Below are 7,501 nucleotides of genomic sequence, written 5' to 3' on the forward strand. Positions count from 1 at the left end.
TTCGGCATATATAAACATTGAGGACGTATAACTTCGCATGTATAAGCATAAAGGACAACGACAAAGTTGCTTTGTACTGTTGTTATACTTAAATTATTCACTTCATGAAAGTAAAGGGTTTTTTTTATATTTTAATCTTTAATGGAATAATATTTTTTACATTTATATCTATCGCACATTATAACAAAGAATGTTCACTTTGATTGTGGTTCTACAACTTCAATTTAGAAGTGTAACCTTCGTATCTTCGATTGATTCTGTTAGGCGTATTTTGTTTATTGCATCTTGTAGGCTTCTTTACACTACACACTGTTTAAGAGCAATTATATATCGTTTAAATAATCCAGTTTTAAGAGCAAGATAGCATTTTAATTGTTAGGTAAGCTAGTTTGCGATTCGGTGTCATTCTGCAGTGGTGATCCGATAATAAAAGCAGATCTACACCGGCATCGGGAACCAATCCGAAAACATCTGCGATTTGTCGCAGTACAGCCACCGCCCACATCATAACAGCGATAACCAACCCGTTTACATGCTTGAGATCTTTCATTGATAACTTCACTAAGCACCAATAATAAAATAAGTACTGTGCCCTTAGTCATTTTCTTCTTTCTTTTAATGCAGGAGGAAACGGTAATCTGTAAATAAAATAAACAATGTTGAAAATAGTACATACGCCGAAAAAAGCCGTTGCCGGGCGGGGGCAGCCACGCTCGACATTTTTACTTTTTCTAAAAGCAACAAATAACCGGTTTCATTAAATCTTTTTAAAGAAAATTTAAGAAAAAAATGTTTCTTTTTTTTGTTTTATTACAAAAGATATGTCTAGTCACAATTGTTGCTTTGTCCAAGTATGAATCCTTCATAATTTAATGACAAAGTTTAGAAAAAATTTTCACAATTTGATAACTTGAAAGTCAAGGTCACATCAAAGTTATTTTTACATGTCTGTATGGTCACAATGCCTTTAGTGTTGTTTTGTCCACTTATGAATCAAATTCGTTCATAAATAACAAAATTATAACAACTTCACTAAAATTCAATTCTTGGACTTTATCGGTCAACGGCATTTTAAGCTTAAGGCCAGTTCAACGTTTTAGAAGGTCTTGCTTGGTTATGTCGAGGGGACTGCGTCCTGTGAACGTTACCTTTGCCTTGTTGAACTTTATTCTCGTTTCTTATCCAAGTTTTGTCCAAGTATGAAAATAATCCATTGATTAATCACCAAGTAACACTCAGTTATAGCGATAATCAGTGAAAATTGAATAATGTTACCATTCAGTTTCATAAATGAGTCAATGTCACTTTAAGTTTAGCAAGAGCCATGTCAACATGGCCATCCCCCGCCGAATGAGTATGCTTATTGGAAGAATGTATATGTAGTAGAGCAGAATAATTCAATTTTTAGAGGTCTTTTGGTAATGAAAACTAATGGCTGAAGTGGTTACAGATTTGAAACCTATGTGAATAATGATGAATGAAAATAACAAAGGGCAATTACTGAAAAATAATGCAGGGTAGGTTATCATTCTTGTGTGCTGCACCGCTCCTCAGTAAATTTTATCCACCTATGAAGTTTCAAGTTTATACCTCAAATATTTTTTGAGATAAGCTCCGGACAAAATAGTATGAAAAAGAACAAAGGGCAATAACTCAAAAATTATATAGGGAAGAATTATCATTCTTGCGCACAGCATTTCTCCTCAATAAGATCTATCCACCTATGACATTTCATGTTGATATCTCAAACACTTTTGAGTAATGCTCCACTCAGGTGAAAATTTAAGTATGAAAAATAACAAATGGCACAAACTCAAAAATTATGAAAGGTAGAGTTATCATTCTTGTGCACTGCACACCTCCTGAGTGAGATCTATGCACCTATGAAGTTACATGTTGAGATCTCAAAGGCCTTTTGAGTTATGCTCTGGACAAAAATTAATTTTTAAAAATAACATAGGGCAATAACTCAAAAATTATTAAAGGTAGAGTTTTCATTCTTGTGCTCTGCACTCCCCCTTAATGAGATCCATCAACCTATGAAGTTTCAAGTTGATGTCTCAAATATTTTTTGAGATAAGCTCAGGACAAAATAATGTGAAAAAAACCAAAGGGCAATAACTCAAAAATTGTATAGGGAAGAGTTTTCATTCTTGCGCACAGCATTCCACCCTTAATAAGATCTATCCACCTATAACATTTCATGTTGACATCTCAAAAACTTTCGAGTTATGCTCAACTCAGGTGAAAAATTAAGTATGAAAAATAACGGAGGGCAATAATTCAAAAATTATTAAAGGTAGAGTTATCATTCTTGCGCACTGCACACCTTCTGAGTGAGATCTATGCACCTATGAAGTAACATGTTGATATCTCAAAGGCCTTTTGAATTATGCACTGGACAAAAATTAATTTAAAAAAAAACAAAGGGCAATAACTCATTTACTATGCAGGGAAGAGTTATCATTATTGTGCACTGCACTCCCTCTCAATGAGATCCACCAACCTATGAAGTTTCAATTTGATACCTCAAATACTTTTTGAGATAAGCTGTGGACAAAATAGTATGAAAAAGAACAAAGGGCAATAACTCAAAAATTATATAGCGAAGAGTTATCATTCTTGCAAACAACATTCCTCCTCAATAAGATCTATCCACCTATGACATTTCATGTTGATATCTCAAGCACTTTTTGAGTTATGCTCCACTCAGGTGAAAAATTAAGTATGAAAAATAACAAAGGGCAATAACTCAAAAATTATGAAAGGTAGAGTTATCAATCTTGTACACTGCACACCTCCTGAGTGATGGGATAATAAACATAAAGTTCCTGACCTTAAAGATGTTGTGTTTAAATATAAAGTTTATCCATTCATAAATTACAAAGTTATAGCCAGTTACAAAAACAAGAGAATTTAAGAGAATCAGTTTAAGGTCAATGTGTCATATCTTAATTTTTAAATATGTTTGTATGGTAGGAAGTCTTGTTTTGTCCAAGTATAAATAAAATCCGTACATAAATATTTAAATTATGACAATTCAACCAAAATTAAATAATTTGGCCTTCACGGTGAAGCTCATTTAAAGCTCAAGGTCAGTTCAATATTTTACAAGGTCTTGTCAAAAGCGTTGTTTTGTCAAAGTTTGAAGATAATCCATATATTTATTACCAAGTAACAGTCAATGTTAGCAAAAATCAGTGAAAATTTAATAATTTAACTTTTAAGGTCAACGTCATTAAAGAACCAATGTCAATTTAAGTTAAATATACATAAAGACATTATCTTTAAGGATGTTGTGTTATAATGTCAATCCATTCATTTAAAACAAAGTTATAGCAAAGGCAGTTAAGCAAAGAAGTGAACATTTCAATTGGTCAACTAGTCTTCTTGAAGTTCTTGTCCCAATGGTTGGTGTGGCCAAGTATGAAGACAATACACCAAGAACTTAAAAAGTTATGTTTGCGAACGGCATCGCCGATGCCTGTATTTTTTTCCGAAACTGAAGTCGAGCTAACAGATTTGTTCAAAAGCGACACAATCACGAGTGATATATTTGTATGGATTATTTTTATTAGAATATAAAGGTAAGTATCAATACAACAAATGAATCTATATATCACTACATTAAACGATGATAAAACAAAGAAAATGCCCCTAAACAACCTATATTCAATAAAAAAAATTGTATACTAAAAATGTTTAGCGTCGTTTCAATTTAGTAACAGTAAAATACATTATGCTTCAGAAAAAATATACATTCCTTTGTTCAAAAAGGGCAACATTAAGTTTTAATATGTTTAAACAATGGTTAAGAGCATATTAGATGCCTACTGCCTGAAAGAAAATAGTGCTAAATGTGTAATTATTTTTAATAAAAGTAGGAAAATGTATTAAACAAAAATGTTTTTTTGATTTCTATACAAATTATTTAATCTTTTAAACTGTGCTAATTCCCAAAACGGAACAGAAGCAAGATATGAGTTAGGTAATTGGCCAGTGAATATGTTTTTGGAAATAATATAAGGACACCAAATATATATTAAACAAACTATTAAGAAATAAAGGCTTTTTATGGCATAATAGGCCTTTAACTGCAAATAACAACAAAATTAAACAAGAGCTGTCACCCAAGTGACGAAAAGGTTTCTTTAGCATGCAGGTATTATGAAAAGAAAAGAGAATAAAAGTAACTAATTGCTGAATATTGTTCTTTGTATTATTGTACCTGTTATCTTTAATTGTGATAGCATGAACATTTAAATTAAAAGTATAAGTGTGAACTTGATCTTTGAAGAAGAGACGTGGTTCCTGGACGCGACAAAATGTTGTTATGAGATAGGCATTTGTGCCAAATTATTTCAAAATCCCTCAATGCATGCCAAAGTTACAGTCTGGACATGATTGTTTTGTTAGTCATGACACGCGGACAGACGGAAATGAGCCTTAGTCGCTATACTATAAGTGTGATCTTGACCTTAATGGTAGGGACATGGGCCTTTTTCGCGACATGTCGTCTTGATGTGGTAGACATCTATGCCTAGTATTTTTAAAAATACGTCGATGCATGACAAAGTTACAGTCCGGATACGAATGTGTGTCTATAAACTCTAATTGCGATAATGTGAAACTTCAAAATGATAGTGTAACCTTGACCTTTGAGGTAGGGACGTGGGTCTTAAACGCGACAAATCGTTTTGATGAAGTAGACATCAATGTATGACAAAGTTTCAGTCCGGACACGAATGAAGTGGGGACGCACAAACGGACAGACAGACAGACGGTGCGATTACATTATACCTCCCTTCGGGGGTAGAAAAATAACGAAAATTTATTCCTACCTTCTTTTATAATATATCTCAGAAACGAGTATTTAAAGAAGATTTCGGCTTGTCGTATTTTATGTATCACTCTATTAAATCACAATCGCACACTGAAGTTGTTTTTATAGGATAAGTGGGCCAATTATTTGTCCATCGTGTAACAGTTTAAGTCATGAATAAGTGAATTATATCCTGTTATTGAATATTACTCTACGTGAGAAGGGGAATGTTAAGTACCATTGTTTACACCATTTAGTTAAGATGGTCCATAGATTAAACTTATTTATATGTAGATTAATATCCATTACATTACGAAATACAAAATAGCAAGTTTTAAAATGATGTCAGCTCAATTGAACTCTTATAGAGTTCATCATAATGGTGTATATAAAGGCCTTTAAGATGATGTTACCGGTGGCCCGACCGACCCGGTTATTTCTAACGCCGACCTAAAGTGTTTTATAAATGTACACATTTTTTATATATAATTTAGATTTAACTAGAACTCAGTGAGTCGGATGTGTCGCTTTGTGAACAATATAGTTTAGGAGAGATGGGCAGAACAAAAATGAAATTAACAAAGGTAATTACTCAAAAAATAAGTAGTGCATAGCAGCAGTTTCTGTGCACCGCACTTCTTATCAATAAGATCTATCATCCTATGAAGTTTCAAGTCTTTAGCTTTAATAGTTTATGAGAAATGGGCTAGACAAAAATAAAGTATGAAAATTAATAAAGGGTAATAACTCAAAAATAAGAAGTGCAGAGTACTGATTCTTGTGCACTGCACTTTTTCTTAATGAGATATATCATCCTATGAAGTTTCATGTCCATAGCTTTTATACTTAAGGAGGAATGACCCGGACAAAAATAAAGTATGAAAATAACCAAAGGGCAATAACTCAAAAATTTATAAATGCAGAGTACCTGTTCTAATGCACTGCACTTCTTCTTAATGAGATATATCATCCTATGAAGTTTCATGTCCATAGCTTTTATACTTTAGGAGAAATGGCCTGGACAAAAATAAAGTATGAAAATTAACAAAGGGCAAAAAAATCAATAATTAAGAAATGCATAGTACCGGTTCTTATGTACCGCACTTCGGGTCTTTTTTAGAAGCACGCATACCAAGTCTAAAGTCAATCCGACGTATAATGACTGACTTCTGCTCCGGACAAGCTTCAGGAGACGCTTACACCAACAACGATACCGCCGACGAAAGTAACCCCTATATGTCGCCTTTTTCAAGGCGACACAAAAAAATCATTTAGAAGTCAAGATAAATGATTATATAAAAAACGGCCTCTTAATTAGGACGTAAAACATATACAACGAACTTCTATTATTACCATGCGTCGATTACGGCTGAAGTTTGTGGCGCCGAAAATATTTTTCATTTAAGATTTTACCGTTAAGGTTAATGATAATATTGATGTTCTCATGTGGAATATATATTTTTACGAACAGCCACGCGAGGAATAACAAACTATCAAATTGTGTTTAATGGCCATACCATACTATAAGGTATGGCCTCTGTTTATTGTTTTAACCAACAATACTTAAACATGTGCAAAGAATAGTACATACATCAATATTATGCAAATTAATAAAATATAGAAAATACACATGTAGGAATAATAATTAATCGAATTCTACTATAATAGTAAGAAATGTGAGGGTTCTGAAGAAAACGCCATAAAAGCTAGAATTAGACTAGCTTTTCCCCACATTTCAATGCATAGGAGAGAAGACAAGGTTAATGATCTTGAAACTTTAACAAATAAAGGGCTTATTTAACAGAGAATTCCCGAAGGTATAAAAAGTGGTTAATGGTATTTTTTTTTTTAACTGAAGCTAACCAACCTATGATATTTAATGAAATAATAATCAAACATATCATTTGTCACAAGCCCCAGCAAGTGATGTTCCTTATGTACAAATTAAAATGTTGACATTTTTTTGTTAACTGACTAGATCGATATGCAACAAGAATATTAACAATTTTAATAATGGATTGTTCCAGATTACACCAGCAACTAAAAGTCTTAAAATTAGTTAACAATAAAGTCTTTGCATCATTATAAACAATGTTCTGCATGATACCGGCCGTCTTTATTGTCTAATAATAGATTATGATATAATCAATATTAACCAATAAACTTCAAATACGCTTTTTTATAGAAAACAATTGTAGTAAACATTATAATACATGTAATAGATGACACAAAGTTTGACAACAAAAACCAACAATTGTAACAAACTTTATAAAAATGACACAAAGTTGGACAACAAAAACACCCACATTTACACATGTATGTAAATTTATAGATATTGTATATATAATATTATATATATAGATATTGTATATACCATATAAACTACTGATCATAAATATTTTTCAAATCGTGGTCGACTCGCCCAGGAAAAACCATAGTCTGGAAACCTGTGCCCTTTTATCTTGTGTCTAGTACCACTTGATGTAGGGCTACATCCTTGAAAAATATTTTACAAACCCTTTACTTCAAGAAAGTAGGCTGCTAAACATAAAAGAAAAGTGTACGATTTACGCGCCTCCTGCTGTTATTGTGCAGTCATAAGATCAAAGAAATATACAGTTGTATATTCCAGACATATAAATTAATCAGTTGTAAATTCTAGACATATAGAACAGATTA

At 32.4% G+C, this 7,501-nt stretch overlaps 1 long non-coding RNA gene across 1 annotated transcript; it reads right to left on the reverse strand.

Annotated features, from left to right (window-relative positions):
* Positions 1-269: 269 nt before the first annotated feature.
* On the reverse strand, positions 270-5,062 carry LOC132753477 (uncharacterized). Its single transcript, XR_009628961.1, has 2 exons — positions 4,842-5,062; positions 270-638 (listed from the first exon to the last, which is right to left on the reverse strand). It is a non-coding gene; the product is annotated as an uncharacterized LOC132753477 (long non-coding RNA).
* Positions 5,063-7,501: the final 2,439 nt, after the last annotated feature.

This window comes from Ruditapes philippinarum, unplaced genomic scaffold (assembly GCF_026571515.1).
Source record: "Ruditapes philippinarum isolate M1 unplaced genomic scaffold, ASM2657151v2 ctg677_1_1_1_1, whole genome shotgun sequence".
Classification (NCBI taxonomy): Eukaryota; Metazoa; Mollusca; class Bivalvia; order Venerida; family Veneridae; genus Ruditapes; species Ruditapes philippinarum.